At 46.3% G+C, this 24,037-nt stretch overlaps 70 non-coding genes across 70 annotated transcripts; all 70 read left to right on the plus strand.

The window, feature by feature from the left end:
- Positions 1-234: 234 nt before the first annotated feature.
- trnai-aau (transfer RNA isoleucine (anticodon AAU)) lies at positions 235-308 on the plus strand. The gene has a single exon. It is a non-coding gene; the product is annotated as a tRNA-Ile (tRNA).
- Positions 309-390: 82 nt separating this feature from the next.
- trnaf-gaa (transfer RNA phenylalanine (anticodon GAA)) lies at positions 391-463 on the plus strand. Its single transcript has one exon. It is a non-coding gene; the product is annotated as a tRNA-Phe (tRNA).
- Positions 464-926: 463 nt separating this feature from the next.
- Positions 927-1,000, plus strand: trnai-aau (transfer RNA isoleucine (anticodon AAU)). Its single transcript has one exon. It is a non-coding gene; the product is annotated as a tRNA-Ile (tRNA).
- An 82-nt stretch (positions 1,001-1,082) lies between these two features.
- trnaf-gaa (transfer RNA phenylalanine (anticodon GAA)) lies at positions 1,083-1,155 on the plus strand. Its single transcript has one exon. It is a non-coding gene; the product is annotated as a tRNA-Phe (tRNA).
- A 463-nt stretch (positions 1,156-1,618) lies between these two features.
- Positions 1,619-1,692, plus strand: trnai-aau (transfer RNA isoleucine (anticodon AAU)). The gene has a single exon. It is a non-coding gene; the product is annotated as a tRNA-Ile (tRNA).
- Positions 1,693-1,774: 82 nt separating this feature from the next.
- On the plus strand, positions 1,775-1,847 carry trnaf-gaa (transfer RNA phenylalanine (anticodon GAA)). The gene has a single exon. It is a non-coding gene; the product is annotated as a tRNA-Phe (tRNA).
- Positions 1,848-2,310: 463 nt separating this feature from the next.
- trnai-aau (transfer RNA isoleucine (anticodon AAU)) lies at positions 2,311-2,384 on the plus strand. Its single transcript has one exon. It is a non-coding gene; the product is annotated as a tRNA-Ile (tRNA).
- An 82-nt stretch (positions 2,385-2,466) lies between these two features.
- Positions 2,467-2,539, plus strand: trnaf-gaa (transfer RNA phenylalanine (anticodon GAA)). The gene has a single exon. It is a non-coding gene; the product is annotated as a tRNA-Phe (tRNA).
- Positions 2,540-3,002: 463 nt separating this feature from the next.
- On the plus strand, positions 3,003-3,076 carry trnai-aau (transfer RNA isoleucine (anticodon AAU)). The gene has a single exon. It is a non-coding gene; the product is annotated as a tRNA-Ile (tRNA).
- Positions 3,077-3,158: 82 nt separating this feature from the next.
- Positions 3,159-3,231, plus strand: trnaf-gaa (transfer RNA phenylalanine (anticodon GAA)). Its single transcript has one exon. It is a non-coding gene; the product is annotated as a tRNA-Phe (tRNA).
- A 463-nt stretch (positions 3,232-3,694) lies between these two features.
- trnai-aau (transfer RNA isoleucine (anticodon AAU)) lies at positions 3,695-3,768 on the plus strand. The gene has a single exon. It is a non-coding gene; the product is annotated as a tRNA-Ile (tRNA).
- Positions 3,769-3,850: 82 nt separating this feature from the next.
- On the plus strand, positions 3,851-3,923 carry trnaf-gaa (transfer RNA phenylalanine (anticodon GAA)). The gene has a single exon. It is a non-coding gene; the product is annotated as a tRNA-Phe (tRNA).
- Positions 3,924-4,386: 463 nt separating this feature from the next.
- On the plus strand, positions 4,387-4,460 carry trnai-aau (transfer RNA isoleucine (anticodon AAU)). Its single transcript has one exon. It is a non-coding gene; the product is annotated as a tRNA-Ile (tRNA).
- Positions 4,461-4,542: 82 nt separating this feature from the next.
- On the plus strand, positions 4,543-4,615 carry trnaf-gaa (transfer RNA phenylalanine (anticodon GAA)). Its single transcript has one exon. It is a non-coding gene; the product is annotated as a tRNA-Phe (tRNA).
- Positions 4,616-5,078: 463 nt separating this feature from the next.
- trnai-aau (transfer RNA isoleucine (anticodon AAU)) lies at positions 5,079-5,152 on the plus strand. The gene has a single exon. It is a non-coding gene; the product is annotated as a tRNA-Ile (tRNA).
- Positions 5,153-5,234: 82 nt separating this feature from the next.
- On the plus strand, positions 5,235-5,307 carry trnaf-gaa (transfer RNA phenylalanine (anticodon GAA)). The gene has a single exon. It is a non-coding gene; the product is annotated as a tRNA-Phe (tRNA).
- A 463-nt stretch (positions 5,308-5,770) lies between these two features.
- On the plus strand, positions 5,771-5,844 carry trnai-aau (transfer RNA isoleucine (anticodon AAU)). The gene has a single exon. It is a non-coding gene; the product is annotated as a tRNA-Ile (tRNA).
- Positions 5,845-5,926: 82 nt separating this feature from the next.
- trnaf-gaa (transfer RNA phenylalanine (anticodon GAA)) lies at positions 5,927-5,999 on the plus strand. Its single transcript has one exon. It is a non-coding gene; the product is annotated as a tRNA-Phe (tRNA).
- Positions 6,000-6,462: 463 nt separating this feature from the next.
- Positions 6,463-6,536, plus strand: trnai-aau (transfer RNA isoleucine (anticodon AAU)). Its single transcript has one exon. It is a non-coding gene; the product is annotated as a tRNA-Ile (tRNA).
- Positions 6,537-6,618: 82 nt separating this feature from the next.
- On the plus strand, positions 6,619-6,691 carry trnaf-gaa (transfer RNA phenylalanine (anticodon GAA)). The gene has a single exon. It is a non-coding gene; the product is annotated as a tRNA-Phe (tRNA).
- A 463-nt stretch (positions 6,692-7,154) lies between these two features.
- trnai-aau (transfer RNA isoleucine (anticodon AAU)) lies at positions 7,155-7,228 on the plus strand. Its single transcript has one exon. It is a non-coding gene; the product is annotated as a tRNA-Ile (tRNA).
- An 82-nt stretch (positions 7,229-7,310) lies between these two features.
- On the plus strand, positions 7,311-7,383 carry trnaf-gaa (transfer RNA phenylalanine (anticodon GAA)). The gene has a single exon. It is a non-coding gene; the product is annotated as a tRNA-Phe (tRNA).
- Positions 7,384-7,846: 463 nt separating this feature from the next.
- Positions 7,847-7,920, plus strand: trnai-aau (transfer RNA isoleucine (anticodon AAU)). Its single transcript has one exon. It is a non-coding gene; the product is annotated as a tRNA-Ile (tRNA).
- Positions 7,921-8,002: 82 nt separating this feature from the next.
- On the plus strand, positions 8,003-8,075 carry trnaf-gaa (transfer RNA phenylalanine (anticodon GAA)). The gene has a single exon. It is a non-coding gene; the product is annotated as a tRNA-Phe (tRNA).
- A 463-nt stretch (positions 8,076-8,538) lies between these two features.
- On the plus strand, positions 8,539-8,612 carry trnai-aau (transfer RNA isoleucine (anticodon AAU)). The gene has a single exon. It is a non-coding gene; the product is annotated as a tRNA-Ile (tRNA).
- Positions 8,613-8,694: 82 nt separating this feature from the next.
- Positions 8,695-8,767, plus strand: trnaf-gaa (transfer RNA phenylalanine (anticodon GAA)). Its single transcript has one exon. It is a non-coding gene; the product is annotated as a tRNA-Phe (tRNA).
- A 463-nt stretch (positions 8,768-9,230) lies between these two features.
- Positions 9,231-9,304, plus strand: trnai-aau (transfer RNA isoleucine (anticodon AAU)). The gene has a single exon. It is a non-coding gene; the product is annotated as a tRNA-Ile (tRNA).
- An 82-nt stretch (positions 9,305-9,386) lies between these two features.
- trnaf-gaa (transfer RNA phenylalanine (anticodon GAA)) lies at positions 9,387-9,459 on the plus strand. The gene has a single exon. It is a non-coding gene; the product is annotated as a tRNA-Phe (tRNA).
- A 463-nt stretch (positions 9,460-9,922) lies between these two features.
- Positions 9,923-9,996, plus strand: trnai-aau (transfer RNA isoleucine (anticodon AAU)). Its single transcript has one exon. It is a non-coding gene; the product is annotated as a tRNA-Ile (tRNA).
- An 82-nt stretch (positions 9,997-10,078) lies between these two features.
- trnaf-gaa (transfer RNA phenylalanine (anticodon GAA)) lies at positions 10,079-10,151 on the plus strand. The gene has a single exon. It is a non-coding gene; the product is annotated as a tRNA-Phe (tRNA).
- A 463-nt stretch (positions 10,152-10,614) lies between these two features.
- trnai-aau (transfer RNA isoleucine (anticodon AAU)) lies at positions 10,615-10,688 on the plus strand. Its single transcript has one exon. It is a non-coding gene; the product is annotated as a tRNA-Ile (tRNA).
- An 82-nt stretch (positions 10,689-10,770) lies between these two features.
- trnaf-gaa (transfer RNA phenylalanine (anticodon GAA)) lies at positions 10,771-10,843 on the plus strand. Its single transcript has one exon. It is a non-coding gene; the product is annotated as a tRNA-Phe (tRNA).
- Positions 10,844-11,306: 463 nt separating this feature from the next.
- On the plus strand, positions 11,307-11,380 carry trnai-aau (transfer RNA isoleucine (anticodon AAU)). Its single transcript has one exon. It is a non-coding gene; the product is annotated as a tRNA-Ile (tRNA).
- Positions 11,381-11,462: 82 nt separating this feature from the next.
- trnaf-gaa (transfer RNA phenylalanine (anticodon GAA)) lies at positions 11,463-11,535 on the plus strand. The gene has a single exon. It is a non-coding gene; the product is annotated as a tRNA-Phe (tRNA).
- Positions 11,536-11,998: 463 nt separating this feature from the next.
- On the plus strand, positions 11,999-12,072 carry trnai-aau (transfer RNA isoleucine (anticodon AAU)). Its single transcript has one exon. It is a non-coding gene; the product is annotated as a tRNA-Ile (tRNA).
- An 82-nt stretch (positions 12,073-12,154) lies between these two features.
- Positions 12,155-12,227, plus strand: trnaf-gaa (transfer RNA phenylalanine (anticodon GAA)). The gene has a single exon. It is a non-coding gene; the product is annotated as a tRNA-Phe (tRNA).
- Positions 12,228-12,690: 463 nt separating this feature from the next.
- trnai-aau (transfer RNA isoleucine (anticodon AAU)) lies at positions 12,691-12,764 on the plus strand. Its single transcript has one exon. It is a non-coding gene; the product is annotated as a tRNA-Ile (tRNA).
- Positions 12,765-12,846: 82 nt separating this feature from the next.
- On the plus strand, positions 12,847-12,919 carry trnaf-gaa (transfer RNA phenylalanine (anticodon GAA)). Its single transcript has one exon. It is a non-coding gene; the product is annotated as a tRNA-Phe (tRNA).
- Positions 12,920-13,382: 463 nt separating this feature from the next.
- On the plus strand, positions 13,383-13,456 carry trnai-aau (transfer RNA isoleucine (anticodon AAU)). Its single transcript has one exon. It is a non-coding gene; the product is annotated as a tRNA-Ile (tRNA).
- Positions 13,457-13,538: 82 nt separating this feature from the next.
- Positions 13,539-13,611, plus strand: trnaf-gaa (transfer RNA phenylalanine (anticodon GAA)). The gene has a single exon. It is a non-coding gene; the product is annotated as a tRNA-Phe (tRNA).
- Positions 13,612-14,074: 463 nt separating this feature from the next.
- trnai-aau (transfer RNA isoleucine (anticodon AAU)) lies at positions 14,075-14,148 on the plus strand. Its single transcript has one exon. It is a non-coding gene; the product is annotated as a tRNA-Ile (tRNA).
- An 82-nt stretch (positions 14,149-14,230) lies between these two features.
- On the plus strand, positions 14,231-14,303 carry trnaf-gaa (transfer RNA phenylalanine (anticodon GAA)). The gene has a single exon. It is a non-coding gene; the product is annotated as a tRNA-Phe (tRNA).
- Positions 14,304-14,766: 463 nt separating this feature from the next.
- On the plus strand, positions 14,767-14,840 carry trnai-aau (transfer RNA isoleucine (anticodon AAU)). Its single transcript has one exon. It is a non-coding gene; the product is annotated as a tRNA-Ile (tRNA).
- Positions 14,841-14,922: 82 nt separating this feature from the next.
- trnaf-gaa (transfer RNA phenylalanine (anticodon GAA)) lies at positions 14,923-14,995 on the plus strand. The gene has a single exon. It is a non-coding gene; the product is annotated as a tRNA-Phe (tRNA).
- Positions 14,996-15,458: 463 nt separating this feature from the next.
- Positions 15,459-15,532, plus strand: trnai-aau (transfer RNA isoleucine (anticodon AAU)). The gene has a single exon. It is a non-coding gene; the product is annotated as a tRNA-Ile (tRNA).
- An 82-nt stretch (positions 15,533-15,614) lies between these two features.
- trnaf-gaa (transfer RNA phenylalanine (anticodon GAA)) lies at positions 15,615-15,687 on the plus strand. The gene has a single exon. It is a non-coding gene; the product is annotated as a tRNA-Phe (tRNA).
- A 463-nt stretch (positions 15,688-16,150) lies between these two features.
- trnai-aau (transfer RNA isoleucine (anticodon AAU)) lies at positions 16,151-16,224 on the plus strand. The gene has a single exon. It is a non-coding gene; the product is annotated as a tRNA-Ile (tRNA).
- An 82-nt stretch (positions 16,225-16,306) lies between these two features.
- trnaf-gaa (transfer RNA phenylalanine (anticodon GAA)) lies at positions 16,307-16,379 on the plus strand. The gene has a single exon. It is a non-coding gene; the product is annotated as a tRNA-Phe (tRNA).
- Positions 16,380-16,842: 463 nt separating this feature from the next.
- Positions 16,843-16,916, plus strand: trnai-aau (transfer RNA isoleucine (anticodon AAU)). The gene has a single exon. It is a non-coding gene; the product is annotated as a tRNA-Ile (tRNA).
- Positions 16,917-16,998: 82 nt separating this feature from the next.
- Positions 16,999-17,071, plus strand: trnaf-gaa (transfer RNA phenylalanine (anticodon GAA)). Its single transcript has one exon. It is a non-coding gene; the product is annotated as a tRNA-Phe (tRNA).
- A 463-nt stretch (positions 17,072-17,534) lies between these two features.
- trnai-aau (transfer RNA isoleucine (anticodon AAU)) lies at positions 17,535-17,608 on the plus strand. The gene has a single exon. It is a non-coding gene; the product is annotated as a tRNA-Ile (tRNA).
- Positions 17,609-17,690: 82 nt separating this feature from the next.
- trnaf-gaa (transfer RNA phenylalanine (anticodon GAA)) lies at positions 17,691-17,763 on the plus strand. The gene has a single exon. It is a non-coding gene; the product is annotated as a tRNA-Phe (tRNA).
- Positions 17,764-18,226: 463 nt separating this feature from the next.
- On the plus strand, positions 18,227-18,300 carry trnai-aau (transfer RNA isoleucine (anticodon AAU)). The gene has a single exon. It is a non-coding gene; the product is annotated as a tRNA-Ile (tRNA).
- An 82-nt stretch (positions 18,301-18,382) lies between these two features.
- Positions 18,383-18,455, plus strand: trnaf-gaa (transfer RNA phenylalanine (anticodon GAA)). Its single transcript has one exon. It is a non-coding gene; the product is annotated as a tRNA-Phe (tRNA).
- A 463-nt stretch (positions 18,456-18,918) lies between these two features.
- Positions 18,919-18,992, plus strand: trnai-aau (transfer RNA isoleucine (anticodon AAU)). The gene has a single exon. It is a non-coding gene; the product is annotated as a tRNA-Ile (tRNA).
- Positions 18,993-19,074: 82 nt separating this feature from the next.
- On the plus strand, positions 19,075-19,147 carry trnaf-gaa (transfer RNA phenylalanine (anticodon GAA)). Its single transcript has one exon. It is a non-coding gene; the product is annotated as a tRNA-Phe (tRNA).
- A 463-nt stretch (positions 19,148-19,610) lies between these two features.
- On the plus strand, positions 19,611-19,684 carry trnai-aau (transfer RNA isoleucine (anticodon AAU)). The gene has a single exon. It is a non-coding gene; the product is annotated as a tRNA-Ile (tRNA).
- An 82-nt stretch (positions 19,685-19,766) lies between these two features.
- trnaf-gaa (transfer RNA phenylalanine (anticodon GAA)) lies at positions 19,767-19,839 on the plus strand. Its single transcript has one exon. It is a non-coding gene; the product is annotated as a tRNA-Phe (tRNA).
- Positions 19,840-20,302: 463 nt separating this feature from the next.
- On the plus strand, positions 20,303-20,376 carry trnai-aau (transfer RNA isoleucine (anticodon AAU)). The gene has a single exon. It is a non-coding gene; the product is annotated as a tRNA-Ile (tRNA).
- An 82-nt stretch (positions 20,377-20,458) lies between these two features.
- On the plus strand, positions 20,459-20,531 carry trnaf-gaa (transfer RNA phenylalanine (anticodon GAA)). Its single transcript has one exon. It is a non-coding gene; the product is annotated as a tRNA-Phe (tRNA).
- A 463-nt stretch (positions 20,532-20,994) lies between these two features.
- Positions 20,995-21,068, plus strand: trnai-aau (transfer RNA isoleucine (anticodon AAU)). Its single transcript has one exon. It is a non-coding gene; the product is annotated as a tRNA-Ile (tRNA).
- Positions 21,069-21,150: 82 nt separating this feature from the next.
- Positions 21,151-21,223, plus strand: trnaf-gaa (transfer RNA phenylalanine (anticodon GAA)). Its single transcript has one exon. It is a non-coding gene; the product is annotated as a tRNA-Phe (tRNA).
- Positions 21,224-21,686: 463 nt separating this feature from the next.
- trnai-aau (transfer RNA isoleucine (anticodon AAU)) lies at positions 21,687-21,760 on the plus strand. Its single transcript has one exon. It is a non-coding gene; the product is annotated as a tRNA-Ile (tRNA).
- Positions 21,761-21,842: 82 nt separating this feature from the next.
- On the plus strand, positions 21,843-21,915 carry trnaf-gaa (transfer RNA phenylalanine (anticodon GAA)). The gene has a single exon. It is a non-coding gene; the product is annotated as a tRNA-Phe (tRNA).
- Positions 21,916-22,378: 463 nt separating this feature from the next.
- On the plus strand, positions 22,379-22,452 carry trnai-aau (transfer RNA isoleucine (anticodon AAU)). The gene has a single exon. It is a non-coding gene; the product is annotated as a tRNA-Ile (tRNA).
- Positions 22,453-22,534: 82 nt separating this feature from the next.
- On the plus strand, positions 22,535-22,607 carry trnaf-gaa (transfer RNA phenylalanine (anticodon GAA)). The gene has a single exon. It is a non-coding gene; the product is annotated as a tRNA-Phe (tRNA).
- A 463-nt stretch (positions 22,608-23,070) lies between these two features.
- Positions 23,071-23,144, plus strand: trnai-aau (transfer RNA isoleucine (anticodon AAU)). Its single transcript has one exon. It is a non-coding gene; the product is annotated as a tRNA-Ile (tRNA).
- An 82-nt stretch (positions 23,145-23,226) lies between these two features.
- On the plus strand, positions 23,227-23,299 carry trnaf-gaa (transfer RNA phenylalanine (anticodon GAA)). Its single transcript has one exon. It is a non-coding gene; the product is annotated as a tRNA-Phe (tRNA).
- A 464-nt stretch (positions 23,300-23,763) lies between these two features.
- On the plus strand, positions 23,764-23,837 carry trnai-aau (transfer RNA isoleucine (anticodon AAU)). Its single transcript has one exon. It is a non-coding gene; the product is annotated as a tRNA-Ile (tRNA).
- Positions 23,838-23,919: 82 nt separating this feature from the next.
- On the plus strand, positions 23,920-23,992 carry trnaf-gaa (transfer RNA phenylalanine (anticodon GAA)). The gene has a single exon. It is a non-coding gene; the product is annotated as a tRNA-Phe (tRNA).
- Positions 23,993-24,037: the final 45 nt, after the last annotated feature.

Below are 24,037 nucleotides of genomic sequence, written 5' to 3' on the forward strand. Positions count from 1 at the left end.
TGGATCCTCAAAAAGAATGTGTTTTTGGAGAATGTGGGCATCGATCCCACTACCTCTCGCATGCTAAGCAAGCACTCTACCATTTGAGCTAATTCCCCAGTTGGGTAGAAATGCCACTATGAGCAACCAAGAGGGTCCAGTCTTGTCCGGCTATGCTGTTGGTGGACTTGTTAGTGTACACGCCAGCACTTGCAGATGCTCGGTGCATCTCAACAATTGTGCTGCGCAGCTAGCGGCCGGTTAGCTCAGTTGGTTAGAGCGTGGTGCTAATAACGCCATGGTCGTGGATTCGATCCCCATACTGGCCATCGATTATATTGTGAGTGTGAAAATTGTGAGTCACTTGCATGTGTATCGTCATGAGTGTCACAGAATGAATCTTAGCAGCTAGCCGAAATAGCTCAGTTGGGAGAGCGTTAGACTGAAGATCTAAAGGTCCCTGGTTCGATCCCGGGTTTCGGCATTTGATGTTGTTCCTTCTTTATGTTCTGCTTTGGCTTTAAGGAAAGTGCCCACAGCTGTGTTTGTGGGCCTGAATCGTGTGTGCTACGCTGCTCCTCTGAATGTAAGTAATGTGTTTCTTTTTCATGTGAAATTGTGACCTCAGTCTCACATGAAAGTTGCTTGTGATTGTTACATGAGAGTAGGTTGTCGTAAGAGAAAGATGCATGAAGTGTGAACTGGAGCTTTCTTGGATCCTCAAAAAGAATATGTTTTTGGAGAATGTGGGCATCGATCCCACTACCTCTCGCATGCTAAGCAAGCACTCTACCATTTGAGCTAATTCCCCAGTTGGGTAGAAATGCCACTATGAGCAACCAAGAGGGTCCAGTCTTGTCCGGCTATGCTGTTGGTGGACTTGTTAGTGTACACGCCAGCACTTGCAGATGCTCGGTGCATCTCAACAATTGTGCTGCGCAGCTAGCGGCCGGTTAGCTCAGTTGGTTAGAGCGTGGTGCTAATAACGCCATGGTCGTGGATTCGATCCCCATACTGGCCATCGATTATATTGTGAGTGTGAAAATTGTGAGTCACTTGCATGTGTATCGTCATGAGTGTCACAGAATGAATCTTAGCAGCTAGCCGAAATAGCTCAGTTGGGAGAGCGTTAGACTGAAGATCTAAAGGTCCCTGGTTCGATCCCGGGTTTCGGCATTTGATGTTGTTCCTTCTTTATGTTCTGCTTTGGCTTTAAGGAAAGTGCCCACAGCTGTGTTTGTGGGCCTGAATCGTGTGTGCTACGCTGCTCCTCTGAATGTAAGTAATGTGTTTCTTTTTCATGTGAAATTGTGACCTCAGTCTCACATGAAAGTTGCTTGTGATTGTTACATGAGAGTAGGTTGTCGTAAGAGAAAGATGCATGAAGTGTGAACTGGAGCTTTCTTGGATCCTCAAAAAGAATGTGTTTTTGGAGAATGTGGGCATCGATCCCACTACCTCTCGCATGCTAAGCAAGCACTCTACCATTTGAGCTAATTCCCCAGTTGGGTAGAAATGCCACTATGAGCAACCAAGAGGGTCCAGTCTTGTCCGGCTATGCTGTTGGTGGACTTGTTAGTGTACACGCCAGCACTTGCAGATGCTCGGTGCATCTCAACAATTGTGCTGCGCAGCTAGCGGCCGGTTAGCTCAGTTGGTTAGAGCGTGGTGCTAATAACGCCAAGGTCGTGGGTTCGATCCCCATACTGGCCATCGATTATATTGTGAGTGTGAAAATTGTGAGTCACTTGCATGTGTATCGTCATGAGTGTCACAGAATGTATCTTAGCAGCTAGCCGAAATAGCTCAGTTGGGAGAGCGTTAGACTGAAGATCTAAAGGTCCCTGGTTCGATCCCGGGTTTCGGCATTAGATGTTGTTCCTTCTTTATGTTCTGCTTTGGCTTTAAGGAAAGTGCCCACAGCTGTGTTTGTGGGCCTGAATCGTGTGTGCTACGCTGCTCCTCTGAATGTAAGTAATGTGTTTCTTTTTCATGTGAAATTGTGACCTCAGTCTCACATGAAAGTTGCTTGTGATTGTTACATGAGAGTAGGTTGTCGTAAGAGAAAGATGCATGAAGTGTGAACTGGAGCTTTCTTGGATCCTCAAAAAGAATATGTTTTTGGAGAATGTGGGCATCGATCCCACTACCTCTCACATGCTAAGCAAGCACTCTACCATTTGAGCTAATTCCCCAGTTGGGTAGAAATGCCACTATGAGCAACCAAGAGGGTCCAGTCTTGTCCGGCTATGCTGTTGGTGGACTTGTTAGTGTACACGCCAGCACTTGCAGATGCTCGGTGCATCTCAACAATTGTGCTGCGCAGCTAGCGGCCGGTTAGCTCAGTTGGTTAGAGCGTGGTGCTAATAACGCCATGGTCGTGGATTCGATCCCCATACTGGCCATCGATTATATTGTGAGTGTGAAAATTGTGAGTCACTTGCATGTGTATCGTCATGAGTGTCACAGAATGAATCTTAGCAGCTAGCCGAAATAGCTCAGTTGGGAGAGCGTTAGACTGAAGATCTAAAGGTCCCTGGTTCGATCCCGGGTTTCGGCATTAGATGTTGTTCCTTCTTTATGTTCTGCTTTGGCTTTAAGGAAAGTGCCCACAGCTGTGTTTGTGGGCCTGAATCGTGTGTGCTACGCTGCTCCTCTGAATGTAAGTAATGTGTTTCTTTTTCATGTGAAATTGTGACCTCAGTCTCACATGAAAGTTGCTTGTGATTGTTACATGAGAGTAGGTTGTCGTAAGAGAAAGATGCATGAAGTGTGAACTGGAGCTTTCTTGGATCCTCAAAAAGAATATGTTTTTGGAGAATGTGGGCATCGATCCCACTACCTCTCACATGCTAAGCAAGCACTCTACCATTTGAGCTAATTCCCCAGTTGGGTAGAAATGCCACTATGAGCAACCAAGAGGGTCCAGTCTTGTCCGGCTATGCTGTTGGTGGACTTGTTAGTGTACACGCCAGCACTTGCAGATGCTCGGTGCATCTCAACAATTGTGCTGCGCAGCTAGCGGCCGGTTAGCTCAGTTGGTTAGAGCGTGGTGCTAATAACGCCATGGTCGTGGATTCGATCCCCATACTGGCCATCGATTATATTGTGAGTGTGAAAATTGTGAGTCACTTGCATGTGTATCGTCATGAGTGTCACAGAATGAATCTTAGCAGCTAGCCGAAATAGCTCAGTTGGGAGAGCGTTAGACTGAAGATCTAAAGGTCCCTGGTTCGATCCCGGGTTTCGGCATATGATGTTGTTCCTTCTTTATGTTCTGCTTTGGCTTTAAGGAAAGTGCCCACAGCTGTGTTTTTGGGCCTGAATCCTGTGTGCTACGCTGCTCCTCTGAATGTAAGTAATGTGTTTCTTTTTCATGTGAAATTGTGACCTCAGTGTCACATGAAAGTTGCTTGTGATTGTTACATGAGAGTAGGTTGTCGTAAGAGAAAGATGCATGAAGTGTGAACTGGAGCTTTCTTGGATCCTCAAAAAGAATATGGTTTTGGAGAATGTGGGCATCGATCCCACTACCTCTCACATGCTAAGCAAGCACTCTACCATTTGAGCTAATTCCCCAGTTGGGTAGAAATGCCACTATGAGCAACCAAGAGGGTCCAGTCTTGTCCGGCTATGCTGTTGGTGGACTTGTTAGTGTACACGCCAGCACTTGCAGATGCTCGGTGCATCTCAACAATTGTGCTGCACAGCTAGCGGCCGGTTAGCTCAGTTGGTTAGAGCGTGGTGCTAATAACGCCATGGTCGTGGATTCGATCCCCATACTGGCCATCGATTATATTGTGAGTGTGAAAATTGTGAGTCACTTGCATGTGTATCGTCATGAGTGTCACAGAATGAATCTTAGCAGCTAGCCGAAATAGCTCAGTTGGGAGAGCGTTAGACTGAAGATCTAAAGGTCCCTGGTTCAATCCCGGGTTTCGGCATTAGATGTTGTTCCTTCTTTATGCTCTGCTTTGGCTTTAAGGAAAGTGCCCACAGCTGTGTTTGTGGGCCTGAATCGTGTGTGCTACGCTGCTCCTGTGAATGTAAGTAATGTGTTTCTTTTTCATGTGAAATTGTGACCTCAGTCTCACATGAAAGTTGCTTGTGATTGTTACATGACAGTAGGTTGTCATAAGAGAAAGATGCATGAAGTGTGAACTGGAGCTTTCTTGGATCCTCAAAAAGACTGTGTTTTTGGAGAATGTGGGCATCGATCCCACTACCTCTCGCATGCTAAGCAAGCACTCTACCATTTGAGCTAATTCCCCAGTTGGGTAGAAATGCCACTATGAGCAACCAAGAGTGTCCAGTCTTGTCCGGCTATGCTGTTGGTGGACTTGTTCGTGTACGCGCCAGCACTTGCAGATGCTCGGTGCATCTCAACAATTGTGCTGCGCAGCTAGCGGCCGGTTAGCTCAGTTGGTTAGAGCGTGGTGCTAATAACGCCAAGGTCGTGGGTTCGATCCCCATACTGGCCATTGATTATATTTTGAGTGTGAAATTTGTGAGTCACTTGCATGTGTATCGTCATGAGTGTCACAGAATGTATCTTAGCAGCTAGCCGAAATAGCTCAGTTGGGAGAGCGTTAGACTGAAGATCTAAAGGTCCCTGGTTCGATCCCGGGTTTCGGCATATGATGTTGTTCCTTCTTTATGTTCTGCTTTGGCTTTAAGGAAAGTGCCCACAGCTGTGTTTTTGGGCCTGAATCCTGTGTGCTACGCTGCTCCTCTGAATGTAAGTAATGTGTTTCTTTTTCATGTGAAATTGTGACCTCAGTGTCACATGAAAGTTGCTTGTGATTGTTACATGAGAGTAGGTTGTCGTAAGAGAAAGATGCATGAAGTGTGAACTGGAGCTTTCTTGGATCCTCAAAAAGAATATGGTTTTGGAGAATGTGGGCATCGATCCCACTACCTCTCACATGCTAAGCAAGCACTCTACCATTTGAGCTAATTCCCCAGTTGGGTAGAAATGCCACTATGAGCAACCAAGAGGGTCCAGTCTTGTCCGGCTATGCTGTTGGTGGACTTGTTAGTGTACACGCCAGCACTTGCAGATGCTCGGTGCATCTCAACAATTGTGCTGCACAGCTAGCGGCCGGTTAGCTCAGTTGGTTAGAGCGTGGTGCTAATAACGCCATGGTCGTGGATTCGATCCCCATACTGGCCATCGATTATATTGTGAGTGTGAAAATTGTGAGTCACTTGCATGTGTATCGTCATGAGTGTCACAGAATGAATCTTAGCAGCTAGCCGAAATAGCTCAGTTGGGAGAGCGTTAGTCTGAAGATCTAAAGGTCCCTGGTTCAATCCCGGGTTTCGGCATTAGATGTTGTTCCTTCTTTATGCTCTGCTTTGGCTTTAAGGAAAGTGCCCACTGCTGTGTTTGTGGGCCTGAATCGTGTGTGCTACGCTGCTCCTGTGAATGTAAGTAATGTGTTTCTTTTTCATGTGAAATTGTGACCTCAGTCTCACATGAAAGTTGCTTGTGATTGTTACATGACAGTAGGTTGTCATAAGAGAAAGATGCATGAAGTGTGAACTGGAGCTTTCTTGGATCCTCAAAAAGACTGTGTTTTTGGAGAATGTGGGCATCGATCCCACTACCTCTCGCATGCTAAGCAAGCGCTCTACCATTTGAGCTAATTCCCCAGTTGGGTAGAAATGCCACTATGAGCAACCAAGAGTGTCCAGTCTTGTCCGGCTATGCTGTTGGTGGACTTGTTCGTGTACGCGCCAGCACTTGCAGATGCTCGGTGCATCTCAACAATTGTGCTGCGCAGCTAGCGGCCGGTTAGCTCAGTTGGTTAGAGCGTGGTGCTAATAACGCCAAGGTCGTGGGTTCGATCCCCATACTGGCCATTGATTATATTTTGAGTGTGAAATTTGTGAGTCACTTGCATGTGTATCGTCATGAGTGTCACAGAATGTATCTTAGCAGCTAGCCGAAATAGCTCATTTGGGAGAGCGTTAGACTGAAGATCTAAAGGTCCCTGGTTCGATCCCGGGTTTCTGCATATGATGTTGTTCCTTCTTTATGTTCTGCTTTGGCTTTAAGGAAAGTGCCCACAGCTGTGTTTTTGGGCCTGAATCCTGTGTGCTACGCTGCTCCTCTGAATGTAAGTAATGTGTTTCTTTTTCATGTGAAATTGTGACCTCAGTGTCACATGAAAGTTGCTTGTGATTGTTACATGAGAGTAGGTTGTCGTAAGAGAAAGATGCATGAAGTGTGAACTGGAGCTTTCTTGGATCCTCAAAAAGAATATGTTTTTGGAGAATGTGGGCATCGATCCCACTACCTCTCGCATGCTAAGCAAGCACTCTACCATTTGAGCTAATTCCCCAGTTGGGTAGAAATGCCACTATGAGCAACCAAGAGGGTCCAGTCTTGTCCGGCTATGCTGTTGGTGGACTTGTTAGTGTACACGCCAGCACTTGCAGATGCTCGGTGCATCTCAACAATTGTGCTGCACAGCTAGCGGCCGGTTAGCTCAGTTGGTTAGAGCGTGGTGCTAATAACGCCATGGTCGTGGATTCGATCCCCATACTGGCCATCGATTATATTTTGAGTGTGAAATTTGTGAGTCACTTGCATGTGTATCGTCATGAGTGTCACAGAATGTATCTTAGCAGCTAGCCGAAATAGCTCATTTGGGAGAGCGTTAGACTGAAGATCTAAAGGTCCCTGGTTCGATCCCGGGTTTCGGCATATGATGTTGTTCCTTCTTTATGTTCTGCTTTGGCTTTAAGGAAAGTGCCCACAGCTGTGTTTTTGGGCCTGAATCCTGTGTGCTACGCTGCTCCTCTGAATGTAAGTAATGTGTTTCTTTTTCATGTGAAATTGTGACCTCAGTGTCACATGAAAGTTGCTTGTGATTGTTACATGAGAGTAGGTTGTCGTAAGAGAAAGATGCATGAAGTGTGAACTGGAGCTTTCTTGGATCCTCAAAAAGAATATGGTTTTGGAGAATGTGGGCATCGATCCCACTACCTCTCACATGCTAAGCAAGCACTCTACCATTTGAGCTAATTCCCCAGTTGGGTAGAAATGCCACTATGAGCAACCAAGAGGGTCCAGTCTTGTCCGGCTATGCTGTTGGTGGACTTGTTAGTGTACACGCCAGCACTTGCAGATGCTCGGTGCATCTCAACAATTGTGCTGCACAGCTAGCGGCCGGTTAGCTCAGTTGGTTAGAGCGTGGTGCTAATAACGCCATGGTCGTGGATTCGATCCCCATACTGGCCATCGATTATATTGTGAGTGTGAAAATTGTGAGTCACTTGCATGTGTATCGTCATGAGTGTCACAGAATGAATCTTAGCAGCTAGCCGAAATAGCTCAGTTGGGAGAGCGTTAGTCTGAAGATCTAAAGGTCCCTGGTTCAATCCCGGGTTTCGGCATTAGATGTTGTTCCTTCTTTATGCTCTGCTTTGGCTTTAAGGAAAGTGCCCACAGCTGTGTTTGTGGGCCTGAATCGTGTGTGCTACGCTGCTCCTGTGAATGTAAGTAATGTGTTTCTTTTTCATGTGAAATTGTGACCTCAGTCTCACATGAAAGTTGCTTGTGATTGTTACATGACAGTAGGTTGTCATAAGAGAAAGATGCATGAAGTGTGAACTGGAGCTTTCTTGGATCCTCAAAAAGACTGTGTTTTTGGAGAATGTGGGCATCGATCCCACTACCTCTCGCATGCTAAGCAAGCACTCTACCATTTGAGCTAATTCCCCAGTTGGGTAGAAATGCCACTATGAGCAACCAAGAGTGTCCAGTCTTGTCCGGCTATGCTGTTGGTGGACTTGTTCGTGTACGCGCCAGCACTTGCAGATGCTCGGTGCATCTCAACAATTGTGCTGCGCAGCTAGCGGCCGGTTAGCTCAGTTGGTTAGAGCGTGGTGCTAATAACGCCAAGGTCGTGGGTTCGATCCCCATACTGGCCATTGATTATATTTTGAGTGTGAAATTTGTGAGTCACTTGCATGTGTATCGTCATGAGTGTCACAGAATGTATCTTAGCAGCTAGCCGAAATAGCTCAGTTGGGAGAGCGTTAGACTGAAGATCTAAAGGTCCCTGGTTCGATCCCGGGTTTCGGCATATGATGTTGTTCCTTCTTTATGTTCTGCTTTGGCTTTAAGGAAAGTGCCCACAGCTGTGTTTTTGGGCCTGAATCCTGTGTGCTACGCTGCTCCTCTGAATGTAAGTAATGTGTTTCTTTTTCATGTGAAATTGTGACCTCAGTGTCACATGAAAGTTGCTTGTGATTGTTACATGAGAGTAGGTTGTCGTAAGAGAAAGATGCATGAAGTGTGAACTGGAGCTTTCTTGGATCCTCAAAAAGAATATGGTTTTGGAGAATGTGGGCATCGATCCCACTACCTCTCACATGCTAAGCAAGCACTCTACCATTTGAGCTAATTCCCCAGTTGGGTAGAACTGCCACTATGAGCAACCAAGAGGGTCCAGTCTTGTCCGGCTATGCTGTTGGTGGACTTGTTAGTGTACACGCCAGCACTTGCAGATGCTCGGTGCATCTCAACAATTGTGCTGCACAGCTAGCGGCCGGTTAGCTCAGTTGGTTAGAGCGTGGTGCTAATAACGCCATGGTCGTGGATTCGATCCCCATACTGGCCATCGATTATATTGTGAGTGTGAAAATTGTGAGTCACTTGCATGTGTATCGTCATGAGTGTCACAGAATGAATCTTAGCAGCTAGCCGAAATAGCTCAGTTGGGAGAGCGTTAGACTGAAGATCTAAAGGTCCCTGGTTCGATCCCGGGTTTCGGCATTAGATGTTGTTCCTTCTTTATGTTCTGCTTTGGCTTTAAGGAAAGTGCCCACAGCTGTGTTTGTGGGCCTGAATCGTGTGTGCTACGCTGCTCCTGTGAATGTAAGTAATGTGTTTCTTTTTCATGTGAAATTGTGACCTCAGTGTCACATGAAAGTTGCTTGTGATTGTTACATGAGAGTAGGTTGTCGTAAGAGAAAGATGCATGAAGTGTGAACTGGAGCTTTCTTGGATCCTCAAAAAGAATATGGTTTTGGAGAATGTGGGCATCGATCCCACTACCTCTCACATGCTAAGCAAGCACTCTACCATTTGAGCTAATTCCCCAGTTGGGTAGAAATGCCACTATGAGCAACCAAGAGGGTCCAGTCTTGTCCGGCTATGCTGTTGGTGGACTTGTTAGTGTACACGCCAGCACTTGCAGATGCTCGGTGCATCTCAACAATTGTGCTGCGCAGCTAGCGGCCGGTTAGCTCAGTTGGTTAGAGCGTGGTGCTAATAACGCCAAGGTCGTGGGTTCGATCCCCATACTGGCCATTGATTATATTTTGAGTGTGAAATTTGTGAGTCACTTGCATGTGTATCGTCATGAGTGTCACAGAATGTATCTTAGCAGCTAGCCGAAATAGCTCATTTGGGAGAGCGTTAGACTGAAGATCTAAAGGTCCCTGGTTCGATCCCGGGTTTCGGCATATGATGTTGTTCCTTCTTTATGTTCTGCTTTGGCTTTAAGGAAAGTGCCCACAGCTGTGTTTTTGGGCCTGAATCCTGTGTGCTACGCTGCTCCTCTGAATGTAAGTAATGTGTTTCTTTTTCATGTGAAATTGTGACCTCAGTGTCACATGAAAGTTGCTTGTGATTGTTACATGAGAGTAGGTTGTCGTAAGAGAAAGATGCATGAAGTGTGAACTGGAGCTTTCTTGGATCCTCAAAAAGAATATGGTTTTGGAGAATGTGGGCATCGATCCCACTACCTCTCACATGCTAAGCAAGCACTCTACCATTTGAGCTAATTCCCCAGTTGGGTAGAAATGCCACTATGAGCAACCAAGAGGGTCCAGTCTTGTCCGGCTATGCTGTTGGTGGACTTGTTCGTGTACGCGCCAGCACTTGCAGATGCTCGGTGCATCTCAACAATTGTGCTGCACAGCTAGCGGCCGGTTAGCTCAGTTGGTTAGAGCGTGGTGCTAATAACGCCATGGTCGTGGATTCGATCCCCATACTGGCCATCGATTATATTGTGAGTGTGAAAATTGTGAGTCACTTGCATGTGTATCGTCATGAGTGTCACAGAATGAATCTTAGCAGCTAGCCGAAATAGCTCAGTTGGGAGAGCGTTAGTCTGAAGATCTAAAGGTCCCTGGTTCAATCCCGGGTTTCGGCATTAGATGTTGTTCCTTCTTTATGCTCTGCTTTGGCTTTAAGGAAAGTGCCCACTGCTGTGTTTGTGGGCCTGAATCGTGTGTGCTACGCTGCTCCTGTGAATGTAAGTAATGTGTTTCTTTTTCATGTGAAATTGTGACCTCAGTCTCACATGAAAGTTGCTTGTGATTGTTACATGACAGTAGGTTGTCATAAGAGAAAGATGCATGAAGTGTGAACTGGAGCTTTCTTGGATCCTCAAAAAGACTGTGTTTTTGGAGAATGTGGGCATCGATCCCACTACCTCTCGCATGCTAAGGAAGCGCTCTACCATTTGAGCTAATTCCCCAGTTGGGTAGAAATGCCACTATGAGCAACCAAGAGTGTCCAGTCTTGTCCGGCTATGCTGTTGGTGGACTTGTTCGTGTACGTGCCAGCACTTGCAGATGCTCGGTGCATCTCAACAATTGTGCTGCGCAGCTAGCGGCCGGTTAGCTCAGTTGGTTAGAGCGTGGTGCTAATAACGCCAAGGTCGTGGGTTCGATCCCCATACTGGCCATTGATTATATTTTGAGTGTGAAATTTGTGAGTCACTTGCATGTGTATCGTCATGAGTGTCACAGAATGTATCTTAGCAGCTAGCCGAAATAGCTCATTTGGGAGAGCGTTAGACTGAAGATCTAAAGGTCCCTGGTTCGATCCCGGGTTTCTGCATATGATGTTGTTCCTTCTTTATGTTCTGCTTTGGCTTTAAGGAAAGTGCCCACAGCTGTGTTTTTGGGCCTGAATCCTGTGTGCTACGCTGCTCCTCTGAATGTAAGTAATGTGTTTCTTTTTCATGTGAAATTGTGACCTCAGTGTCACATGAAAGTTGCTTGTGATTGTTACATGAGAGTAGGTTGTCGTAAGAGAAAGATGCATGAAGTGTGAACTGGAGCTTTCTTGGATCCTCAAAAAGAATATGGTTTTGGAGAATGTGGGCATCGATCCCACTACCTCTCACATGCTAAGCAAGCACTCTACCATTTGAGCTAATTCCCCAGTTGGGTAGAAATGCCACTATGAGCAACCAAGAGGGTCCAGTCTTGTCCGGCTATGCTGTTGGTGGACTTGTTAGTGTACACGCCAGCACTTGCAGATGCTCGGTGCATCTCAACAATTGTGCTGCACAGCTAGCGGCCGGTTAGCTCAGTTGGTTAGAGCGTGGTGCTAATAACGCCATGGTCGTGGATTCGATCCCCATACTGGCCATCGATTATATTGTGAGTGTGAAAATTGTGAGTCACTTGCATGTGTATCGTCATGAGTGTCACAGAATGAATCTTAGCAGCTAGCCGAAATAGCTCAGTTGGGAGAGCGTTAGTCTGAAGATCTAAAGGTCCCTGGTTCAATCCCGGGTTTCGGCATTAGATGTTGTTCCTTCTTTATGCTCTGCTTTGGCTTTAAGGAAAGTGCCCACAGCTGTGTTTGTGGGCCTGAATCGTGTGTGCTACGCTGCTCCTGTGAATGTAAGTAATGTGTTTCTTTTTCATGTGAAATTGTGACCTCAGTCTCACATGAAAGTTGCTTGTGATTGTTACATGACAGTAGGTTGTCATAAGAGAAAGATGCATGAAGTGTGAACTGGAGCTTTCTTGGATCCTCAAAAAGACTGTGTTTTTGGAGAATGTGGGCATCGATCCCACTACCTCTCGCATGCTAAGCAAGCGCTCTACCATTTGAGCTAATTCCCCAGTTGGGTAGAAATGCCACTATGAGCAACCAAGAGTGTCCAGTCTTGTCCGGCTATGCTGTTGGTGGACTTGTTCGTGTACGCGCCAGCACTTGCAGATGCTCGGTGCATCTCAACAATTGTGCTGCGCAGCTAGCGGCCGGTTAGCTCAGTTGGTTAGAGCGTGGTGCTAATAACGCCAAGGTCGTGGGTTCGATCCCCATACTGGCCATTGATTATATTTTGAGTGTGAAATTTGTGAGTCACTTGCATGTGTATCGTCATGAGTGTCACAGAATGTATCTTAGCAGCTAGCCGAAATAGCTCATTTGGGAGAGCGTTAGACTGAAGATCTAAAGGTCCCTGGTTTGATCCCGGGTTTCGGCATATGATGTTGTTCCTTCTTTATGTTCTGCTTTGGCTTTAAGGAAAGTGCCCACAGCTGTGTTTTTGGGCCTGAATCCTGTGTGCTACGCTGCTCCTCTGAATGTAAGTAATGTGTTTCTTTTTCATGTGAAATTGTGACCTCAGTGTCACATGAAAGTTGCTTGTGATTGTTACATGACAGTAGGTTGTCATAAGAGAAAGATGCATGAAGTGTGAACTGGAGCTTTCTTGGATCCTCAAAAAGACTGTGTTTTTGGAGAATGTGGGCATCGATCCCACTACCTCTCGCATGCTAAGCAAGCACTCTACCATTTGAGCTAATTCCCCAGTTGGGTAGAAATGCCACTATGAGCAACCAAGAGTGTCCAGTCTTGTCCGGCTATGCTGTTGGTGGACTTGTTCGTGTACGCGCCAGCACTTGCAGATGCTCGGTGCATCTCAACAATTGTGCTGCGCAGCTAGCGGCCGGTTAGCTCAGTTGGTTAGAGCGTGGTGCTAATAACGCCAAGGTCGTGGGTTCGATCCCCATACTGGCCATTGATTATATTTTGAGTGTGAAATTTGTGAGTCACTTGCATGTGTATCGTCATGAGTGTCACAGAATGTATCTTAGCAGCTAGCCGAAATAGCTCATTTGGGAGAGCGTTAGACTGAAGATCTAAAGGTCCCTGGTTCGATCCCGGGTTTCGGCATATGATGTTGTTCCTTCTTTATGTTCTGCTTTGGCTTTAAGGAAAGTGCCCACAGCTGTGTTTTTGGGCCTGAATCCTGTGTGCTACGCTGCTCCTCTGAATGTAAGTAATGTGTTTCTTTTTCATGTGAAATTGTGACCTCAGTGTCACATGAAAGTTGCTTGTGATTGTTACATGAGAGTAGGTTGTCGTAAGAGAAAGATGCATGAAGTGTGAACTGGAGCTTTCTTGGATCCTCAAAAAGAATATGGTTTTGGAGAATGTGGGCATCGATCCCACTACCTCTCACATGCTAAGCAAGCACTCTACCATTTGAGCTAATTCCCCAGTTGGGTAGAAATGCCACTATGAGCAACCAAGAGGGTCCAGTCTTGTCCGGCTATGCTGTTGGTGGACTTGTTAGTGTACACGCCAGCACTTGCAGATGCTCGGTGCATCTCAACAATTGTGCTGCACAGCTAGCGGCCGGTTAGCTCAGTTGGTTAGAGCGTGGTGCTAATAACGCCATGGTCGTGGATTCGATCCCCATACTGGCCATCGATTATATTGTGAGTGTGAAAATTGTGAGTCACTTGCATGTGTATCGTCATGAGTGTCACAGAATGAATCTTAGCAGCTAGCCGAAATAGCTCAGTTGGGAGAGCGTTAGACTGAAGATCTAAAGGTCCCTGGTTCAATCCCGGGTTTCGGCATTAGATGTTGTTCCTTCTTTATGCTCTGCTTTGGCTTTAAGGAAAGTGCCCACTGCTGTGTTTGTGGGCCTGAATCGTGTGTGCTACGCTGCTCCTGTGAATGTAAGTAATGTGTTTCTTTTTCATGTGAAATTGTGACCTCAGTCTCACATGAAAGTTGCTTGTGATTGTTACATGACAGTAGGTTGTCATAAGAGAAAGATGCATGAAGTGTGAACTGGAGCTTTCTTGGATCCTCAAAAAGACTGTGTTTTTGGAGAATGTGGGCATCGATCCCACTACCTCTCGCATGCTAAGCAAGCACTCTACCATTTGAGCTAATTCCCCAGTTGGGTAGAAATGCCACTATGAGCAACCAAGAGTGTCCAGTCTTGTCCGGCTATGCTGTTGGTGGACTTGTTCGTGTACGCGCCAGCACTTGCAGATGCTCGGTGCATCTCAACAATTGTGCTGCGCAGCTAGCGGCCGGTTAGCTCAGTTGGTTAGAGCGTGGTGCTAATAACGCCAAGGTCGTGGGTTCGATCCCCATACTGGCCATTGATTATATTTTGAGTGTGAAATTTGTGAGTCACTTGCATGTGTATCGTCATGAGTGTCACAGAATGTATCTTAGCAGCTAGCCGAAATAGCTCATTTGGGAGAGCGTTAGACTGAAGATCTAAAGGTCCCTGGTTCGATCGCGGGTTTCGGCATATGATGTTGTTCCTTCTTTATGTTCTGCTTTGGCTTTAAGGAAAGTGCCCACAGCTGTGTTTTTGGGCCTGAATCCTGTGTGCTACGCTGCTCCTCTGAATGTAAGTAATGTGTTTCTTTTTCATGTGAAATTGTGACCTCAGTGTCACATGAAAGTTGCTTGTGATTGTTACATGAGAGTAGGTTGTCGTAAGAGAAAGATGCATGAAGTGTGAACTGGAGCTTTCTTGGATCCTCAAAAAGAATATGGTTTTGGAGAATGTGGGCATCGATCCCACTACCTCTCACATGCTAAGCAAGCACTCTACCATTTGAGCTAATTCCCCAGTTGGGTAGAAATGCCACTATGAGCAACCAAGAGGGTCCAGTCTTGTCCGGCTATGCTGTTGGTGGACTTGTTAGTGTACACGCCAGCACTTGCAGATGCTCGGTGCATCTCAACAATTGTGCTGCACAGCTAGCGGCCGGTTAGCTCAGTTGGTTAGAGCGTGGTGCTAATAACGCCATGGTCGTGGATTCGATCCCCATACTGGCCATCGATTATATTGTGAGTGTGAAAATTGTGAGTCACTTGCATGTGTATCGTCATGAGTGTCACAGAATGAATCTTAGCAGCTAGCCGAAATAGCTCAGTTGGGAGAGCGTTAGACTGAAGATCTAAAGGTCCCTGGTTCAATCCCGGGTTTCGGCATTAGATGTTGTTCCTTCTTTATGCTCTGCTTTGGCTTTAAGGAAAGTGCCCACAGCTGTGTTTGTGGGCCTGAATCGTGTGTGCTACGCTGCTCCTGTGAATGTAAGTAATGTGTTTCTTTTTCATGTGAAATTGTGACCTCAGTCTCACATGAAAGTTGCTTGTGATTGTTACATGACAGTAGGTTGTCATAAGAGAAAGATGCATGAAGTGTGAACTGGAGCTTTCTTGGATCCTCAAAAAGACTGTGTTTTTGGAGAATGTGGGCATCGATCCCACTACCTCTCGCATGCTAAGCAAGCACTCTACCATTTGAGCTAATTCCCCAGTTGGGTAGAAATGCCACTATGAGCAACCAAGAGTGTCCAGTCTTGTCCGGCTATGCTGTTGGTGGACTTGTTCGTGTACGCGCCAGCACTTGCAGATGCTCGGTGCATCTCAACAATTGTGCTGCGCAGCTAGCGGCCGGTTAGCTCAGTTGGTTAGAGCGTGGTGCTAATAACGCCAAGGTCGTGGGTTCGATCCCCATACTGGCCATTGATTATATTTTGAGTGTGAAATTTGTGAGTCACTTGCATGTGTATCGTCATGAGTGTCACAGAATGTATCTTAGCAGCTAGCCGAAATAGCTCAGTTGGGAGAGCGTTAGACTGAAGATCTAAAGGTCCCTGGTTCGATCCCGGGTTTCGGCATATGATGTTGTTCCTTCTTTATGTTCTGCTTTGGCTTTAAGGAAAGTGCCCACAGCTGTGTTTGTGGGCCTGAATCGTGTGTGCTACGCTGCTCCTCTGAATGTAAGTAATGTGTTTCTTTTTCATGTGAAATTGTGACCTCAGTCTCACATGAAAGTTGCTTGTGATTGTTACATGAGAGTAGGTTGTCGTAAGAGAAAGATGCATGAAGTGTGAACTGGAGCTTTCTTGGATCCTCAAAAAGAATATGTTTTTGGAGAATGTGGGCATCGATCCCACTACCTCTCACATGCTAAGCAAGCACTCTACCATTTGAGCTAATTCCCCAGTTGGGTAGAAATGCCACTATGAGCAACCAAGAGGGTCCAGTCTTGTCCGGCTATGCTGTTGGTGGACTTGTTAGTGTACACGCCAGCACTTGCAGATGCTCGGTGCATCTCAACAATTGTGCTGCACAGCTAGCGGCCGGTTAGCTCAGTTGGTTAGAGCGTGGTGCTAATAACGCCATGGTCGTGGATTCGATCCCCATACTGGCCATCGATTATATTGTGAGTGTGAAAATTGTGAGTCACTTGCATGTGTATCGTCATGAGTGTCACAGAATGAATCTTAGCAGCTAGCCGAAATAGCTCAGTTGGGAGAGCGTTAGACTGAAGATCTAAAGGTCCCTGGTTCGATAACGGGTTTCGGCATTAGATGTTGTTCCTTCTTTATGTTCTGCTTTGGCTTTAAGGAAAGTGCCCACAGCTGTGTTTGTGGGCCTGAATCGTGTGTGCTACGCTGCTCCTGTGAATGTAAGTAATGTGTTTCTTTTTCATGTGAAATTGTGACCTCAGTCTCACATGAAAGTTGCTTGTGATTGTTACATGACAGTAGGTTGTCATAAGAGAAAGATGCATGAAGTGTGAACTGGAGCTTTCTTGGATCCTCAAAAAGAATGTGTTTTTGGAGAATGTGGGCATCGATCCCACTACCTCTCGCATGCTAAGCAAGCACTCTACCATTTGAGCTAATTCCCCAGTTGGGTAGAAATGCCACTATGAGCAACCAAGAGTGTCCAGTCTTGTCCGGCTATGCTGTTGGTGGACTTGTTCGTGTACGCGCCAGCACTTGCAGATGCTCGGTGCATCTCAACAATTGTGCTGCGCAGCTAGCGGCCGGTTAGCTCAGTTGGTTAGAGCGTGGTGCTAATAACGCCAAGGTCGTGGGTTCGATCCCCATACTGGCCATTGATTATATTTTGAGTGTGAAATTTGTGAGTCACTTGCATGTGTATCGTCATGAGTGTCACAGAATGTATCTTAGCAGCTAGCCGAAATAGCTCAGTTGGGAGAGCGTTAGACTGAAGATCTAAAGGTCCCTGGTTCGATCCCGGGTTTCGGCATATGATGTTGTTCCTTCTTTATGTTCTGCTTTGGCTTTAAGGAAAGTGCCCACAGCTGTGTTTTTGGGCCTGAATCCTGTGTGCTACGCTGCTCCTCTGAATGTAAGTAATGTGTTTCTTTTTCATGTGAAATTGTGACCTCAGTGTCACATGAAAGTTGCTTGTGATTGTTACATGAGAGTAGGTTGTCGTAAGAGAAAGATGCATGAAGTGTGAACTGGAGCTTTCTTGGATCCTCAAAAAGAATATGGTTTTGGAGAATGTGGGCATCGATCCCACTACCTCTCACATGCTAAGCAAGCACTCTACCATTTGAGCTAATTCCCCAGTTGGGTAGAAATGCCACTATGAGCAACCAAGAGGGTCCAGTCTTGTCCGGCTATGCTGTTGGTGGACTTGTTAGTGTACACGCCAGCACTTGCAGATGCTCGGTGCATCTCAACAATTGTGCTGCACAGCTAGCGGCCGGTTAGCTCAGTTGGTTAGAGCGTGGTGCTAATAACGCCATGGTCGTGGATTCGATCCCCATACTGGCCATCGATTATATTGTGAGTGTGAAAATTGTGAGTCACTTGCATGTGTATCGTCATGAGTGTCACAGAATGAATCTTAGCAGCTAGCCGAAATAGCTCAGTTGGGAGAGCGTTAGACTGAAGATCTAAAGGTCCCTGGTTCAATCCCGGGTTTCGGCATTAGATGTTGTTCCTTCTTTATGCTCTGCTTTGGCTTTAAGGAAAGTGCCCACAGCTGTGTTTGTGGGCCTGAATCGTGTGTGCTACGCTGCTCCTGTGAATGTAAGTAATGTGTTTCTTTTTCATGTGAAATTGTGACCTCAGTCTCACATGAAAGTTGCTTGTGATTGTTACATGAGAGTAGGTTGTCGTAAGAGAAAGATGCATGAAGTGTGAACTGGAGCTTTCTTGGATCCTCAAAAAGAATGTGTTTTTGGAGAATGTGGGCATCGATCCCACTACCTCTCGCATGCTAAGCAAGCACTCTACCATTTGAGCTAATTCCCCAGTTGGGTAGAAATGCCACTATGAGCAACCAAGAGTGTCCAGTCTTGTCCGGCTATGCTGTTGGTGGACTTGTTAGTGTACACGCCAGCACTTGCAGATGCTCGGTGCATCTCAACAATTGTGCTGCGCAGCTAGCGGCCGGTTAGCTCAGTTGGTTAGAGCGTGGTGCTAATAACGCCATGGTCGTGGATTCGATCCCCATACTGGCCATCGATTATATTGTGAGTGTGAAAATTGTGAGTCACTTGCATGTGTATCGTCATGAGTGTCACAGAATGAATCTTAGCAGCTAGCCGAAATAGCTCAGTTGGGAGAGCGTTAGACTGAAGATCTAAAGGTCCCTGGTTCGATCCCGGGTTTCGGCATTAGATGTTGTTCCTTCTTTATGTTCTGCTTTGGCTTTAAGGAAAGTGCCCACAGCTGTGTTTGTGGGCCTGAATCGTGTGTGCTACGCTGCTCCTCTGAATGTAAGTAATGTGTTTCTTTTTCATGTGAAATTGTGACCTCAGTGTCACATGAAAGTTGCTTGTGATTGTTACATGAGAGTAGGTTGTCGTAAGAGAAAGATGCATGAAGTGTGAACTGGAGCTTTCTTGGATCCTCAAAAAGAATATGGTTTTGGAGAATGTGGGCATCGATCCCACTACCTCTCACATGCTAAGCAAGCACTCTACCATTTGAGCTAATTCCCCAGTTGGGTAGAAATGCCACTATGAGCAACCAAGAGGGTCCAGTCTTGTCCGGCTATGCTGTTGGTGGACTTGTTAGTGTACACGCCAGCACTTGCAGATGCTCGGTGCATCTCAACAATTGTGCTGCACAGCTAGCGGCCGGTTAGCTCAGTTGGTTAGAGCGTGGTGCTAATAACGCCATGGTCGTGGATTCGATCCCCATACTGGCCATCGATTATATTGTGAGTGTGAAAATTGTGAGTCACTTGCATGTGTATCGTCATGAGTGTCACAGAATGAATCTTAGCAGCTAGCCGAAATAGCTCAGTTGGGAGAGCGTTAGACTGAAGATCTAAAGGTCCCTGGTTCGATCCCGGGTTTCGGCATTTGATGTTGTTCCTTCTTTATGCTCTGCTTTGGCTTTAAGGAAAGTGCCCACAGCTGTGTTTGTGGGCCTGAATCGTGTGTGCTACGCTGCTCCTGTGAATGTAAGTAATGTGTTTCTTTTTCATGTGAAATTGTGACCTCAGTCTCACATGAAAGTTGCTTGTGATTGTTACATGACAGTAGGTTGTCGTAAGAGAAAGATGCATGAAGTGTGAACTGGAGCTTTCTTGGATCCTCAAAAAGAATATGTTTTTGGAGAATGTGGGCATCGATCCCACTACCTCTCGCATGCTAAGCAAGCACTCTACCATTTGAGCTAATTCCCCAGTTGGGTAGAAATGCCACTATGAGCAACCAAGAGGGTCCAGTCTTGTCCGGCTATGCTGTTGGTGGACTTGTTAGTGTACACGCCAGCACTTGCAGATGCTCGGTGCATCTCAACAATTGTGCTGCACAGCTAGCGGCCGGTTAGCTCAGTTGGTTAGAGCGTGGTGCTAATAACGCCATGGTCGTGGATTCGATCCCCATACTGGCCATCGATTATATTGTGAGTGTGAAAATTGTGAGTCACTTGCATGTGTATCGTCATGAGTGTCACAGAATGAATCTTAGCAGCTAGCCGAAATAGCTCAGTTGGGAGAGCGTTAGACTGAAGATCTAAAGGTCCCTGGTTCGATCCCGGGTTTCGGCATTAGATGTTGTTCCTTCTTTATGTTCTGCTTTGGCTTTAAGGAAAGTGCCCACAGCTGTGTTTGTGGGCCTGAATCGTGTGTGCTACGCTGCTCCTCTGAATGTAAGTAATGTGTTTCTTTTTCATGTGAAATTGTGACCTCAGTCTCACATGAAAGTTGCTTGTGATTGTTACATGAGAGTAGGTTGTCGTAAGAGAAAGATGCATGAAGTGTGAACTGGAGCTTTCTTGGATCCTCAAAAAGAATATGTTTTTGGAGAATGTGGGCATCGATCCCACTACCTCTCGCATGCTAAGCAAGCACTCTACCATTTGAGCTAATTCCCCAGTTGGGTAGAAATGCCACTATGAGCAACCAAGAGTGTCCAGTCTTGTCCGGCTATGCTGTTGGTGGACTTGTTCGTGTACGCGCCAGCACTTGCAGATGCTCGGTGCATCTCAACAATTGTGCTGCACAGCTAGCGGCCGGTTAGCTCAGTTGGTTAGAGCGTGGTGCTAATAACGCCATGGTCGTGGATTCGATCCCCATACTGGCCATCGATTATATTGTGAGTGTGAAAATTGTGAGTCACTTGCATGTGTATCGTCATGAGTGTCACAGAATGAATCTTAGCAGCTAGCCGAAATAGCTCAGTTGGGAGAGCGTTAGACTGAAGATCTAAAGGTCCCTGGTTCGATCCCGGGTTTCGGCATTTGATGTTGTTCCTTCTTTATGTTCTGCTTTGGCTTTAAGGAAAGTGCCCACAGCTGTGTTTGTGGGCCTGAATCGTGTGTGCTACGCTGCTCCTCTGAATGTAAGTAATGTGTTTCTTTTTCATGTGAAATTGTGACCTCAGTCTCACATGAAAGTTGCTTGTGATTGTTACATGAGAGTAGGTTGTCGTAAGAGAAAGATGCATGAAGTGTGAACTGGAGCTTTCTTGGATCCTCAAAAAGAATATGTTTTTGGAGAATGTGGGCATCGATCCCACTACCTCTCGCATGCTAAGCAAGCACTCTACCATTTGAGCTAATTCCCCAGTTGGGTAGAAATGCCACTATGAGCAACCAAGAGGGTCCAGTCTTGTCCGGCTATGCTGTTGGTGGACTTGTTAGTGTACACGCCAGCACTTGCAGATGCTCGGTGCATCTCAACAATTGTGCTGCACAGCTAGCGGCCGGTTAGCTCAGTTGGTTAGAGCGTGGTGCTAATAACGCCATGGTCGTGGATTCGATCCCCATACTGGCCATCGATTATATTGTGAGTGTGAAAATTGTGAGTCACTTGCATGTGTATCGTCATGAGTGTCACAGAATGAATCTTAGCAGCTAGCCGAAATAGCTCAGTTGGGAGAGCGTTAGACTGAAGATCTAAAGGTCCCTGGTTCGATCCCGGGTTTCGGCATTAGATGTTGTTCCTTCTTTATGTTCTGCTTTGGCTTTAAGGAAAGTGCCCACAGCTGTGTTTGTGGGCCTGAATCGTGTGTGCTACGCTGCTCCTCTGAATGTAAGTAATGTGTTTCTTTTTCATGTGAAATTGTGACCTCAGTCTCACATGAAAGTTGCTTGTGATTGTTACATGAGAGTAGGTTGTCGTAAGAGAAAGATGCATGAAGTGTGAACTGGAGCTTTCTTGGATCCTCAAAAAGAATGTGTTTTTGGAGAATGTGGGCATCGATCCCACTACCTCTCACATGCTAAGCAAGCACTCTACCATTTGAGCTAATTCCCCAGTTGGGTAGAAATGCCACTATGAGCAACCAAGAGGGTCCAGTCTTGTCCGGCTATGCTGTTGGTGGACTTGTTAGTGTACGCGCCAGCACTTGCAGATGCTCGGTGCATCTCAACAATTGTGCTGCGCAGCTAGCGGCCGGTTAGCTCAGTTGGTTAGAGCGTGGTGCTAATAACGCCAAGGTCGTGGGTTCGATCCCCATACTGGCCATTGATTATATTTTGAGTGTGAAATTTGTGAGTCACTTGCATGTGTATCGTCATGAGTGTCACAGAATGTATCTTAGCAGCTAGCCGAAATAGCTCAGTTGGGAGAGCGTTAGACTGAAGATCTAAAGGTCCCTGGTTCGATCCCGGGTTTCGGCATATGATGTTGTTCCTTCTTTATGTTCTGCTTTGGCTTTAAGGAAAGTGCCCACAGCTGTGTTTGTGGGCCTGAATCGTGTGTGCTACGCTGCTCCTGTGAATGTAAGTAATGTGTTTCTTTTTCATGTGAAATTGTGACCTCAGTCTCACATGAAAGTTGCTTGTGATTGTTACATGACAGTAGGTTGTCATAAGAGAAAGATGCATGAAGTGTGAACTGGAGCTTTCTTGGATCCTCAAAAAGACTGTGTTTTTGGAGAATGTGGGCATCGATCCCACTACCTCTCACATGCTAAGCAAGCACTCTACCATTTGAGCTAATTCCCCAGTTGGGTAGAAATGCCACTATGAGCAACCAAGAGTGTCCAGTCTTGTCCGGCTATGCTGTTGGTGGACTTGTTAGTGTACGCGCCAGCACTTGCAGATGCTCGGTGCATCTCAACAATTGTGCTGCGCAGCTAGCGGCCGGTTAGCTCAGTTGGTTAGAGCGTGGTGCTAATAACGCCAAGGTCGTGGGTTCGATCCCCATACTGGCCATTGATTATATTTTGAGTGTGAAATTTGTGAGTCACTTGCATGTGTATCGTCATGAGTGTCACAGAATGTATCTTAGCAGCTAGCCGAAATAGCTCAGTTGGGAGAGCGTTAGACTGAAGATCTAAAGGTCCCTGGTTCGATCCCGGGTTTCGGCATATGATGTTGTTCCTTCTTTATGTTCTGCTTTGGCTTTAAGGAAAGTGCCCACAGCTGTGTTTGTGGGCCTGAATCGTGTGTGCTACGCTGCTCCTCTGAATGTAAGTAATGTGTTTCTTTTTCATGTGAAATTGTGACCTCAGTCTCACATGAAAGTTGCTTGTGATTGTTACATGAGAGTAGGTTGTCGTAAGAGAAAGATGCATGAAGTGTGAACTGGAGCTTTCTTGGATCCTCAAAAATAATATGTTTTTGGAGAATGTGGGCATCGATCCCACTACCTCTCGCATGCTAAGCAAGCACTCTACCATTTGAGCTAATTCCCCAGTTGGGTAGAAATGCCACTATGAGCAACCAAGAGGGTCCAGTCTTGTCCGGCTATGCTGTTGGTGGACTTGTTAGTGTACACGCCAGCACTTGCAGATGCTCGGTGCATCTCAACAATTGTGCTGCGTAGCTAGCGGCCGGTTAGCTCAGTTGGTTAGAGCGTGGTGCTAATAACGCCATGGTCGTGGATTCGATCCCCATACTGGCCATCGATTATATTGTGAGTGTGAAAATTGTGAGTCACTTGCATGTGTATCGTCATGAGTGTCACAGAATGTATCTTAGCAGCTAGCCGAAATAGCTCAGTTGGGAGAGCGTTAGACTGAAGATCTAAAGGTCCCTGGTTCGATCCCGGGTTTCGGCATATGATGTTGTTCCTTCTTTATGTTCTGCTTTGGCTTTAAGGAAAGTGCCCACAGCTGTGTTTTTGGGCCTGAATCCTGTGTGCTACGCTGCTCCTCTGAATGTAAGTAATGTGTTTCTTTTTCATGTGAAATTGTGACCTCAGTGTCACATGAAAGTTGCTTGTGATTGTTACATGAGAGTAGGTTGTCATAAGAGAAAGATGCATGAAGTGTGAACTGGAGCTTTCTTGGATCCTCAAAAAGAATATGTTTTTGGAGAATGTGGGCATCGATCCCACTACCTCTCGCATGCTAAGCAAGCACTCTACCATTTGAGCTAATTCCCCAGTTGGGTAGAAATGCCACTATGAGCAACCAAGAGGGTCCAGTCTTGTCCGGCTATGCTGTTGGTGGACTTGTTCGTGTACACGCCAGCACTTGCAGATGCTCGGCGCATCTCAACAATTGTGCTGCAGCAGCTAGCGGCCGGTTAGCTCAGTTGGTTAGAGCGTGGTGCTAATAACGCCAAGGTCGTGGGTTCGATCCCCATACTGGCCATCGATTATATTGTGAGTGTGAAAATTGTGAGTCACTTGCATGTGTATCGTCATGAGTGTCACAGAATGAATCTTAGCAGCTAGCCGAAATAGCTCAGTTGGCAGAGCGTTAGACTGAAGATCTAAAGGTCCCTTGTTCAATCCCGGGTTTCGGCATTAGATGTTGTTCCTTCTTTATGCTCTGCTTTGGCTTTAAGGAAA

This window comes from Salmo salar, chromosome 27 (assembly GCF_965601325.2).
Source record: "Salmo salar chromosome 27, fSalSal1, whole genome shotgun sequence".
Taxonomy (NCBI): Eukaryota; Metazoa; Chordata; class Actinopteri; order Salmoniformes; family Salmonidae; genus Salmo; species Salmo salar.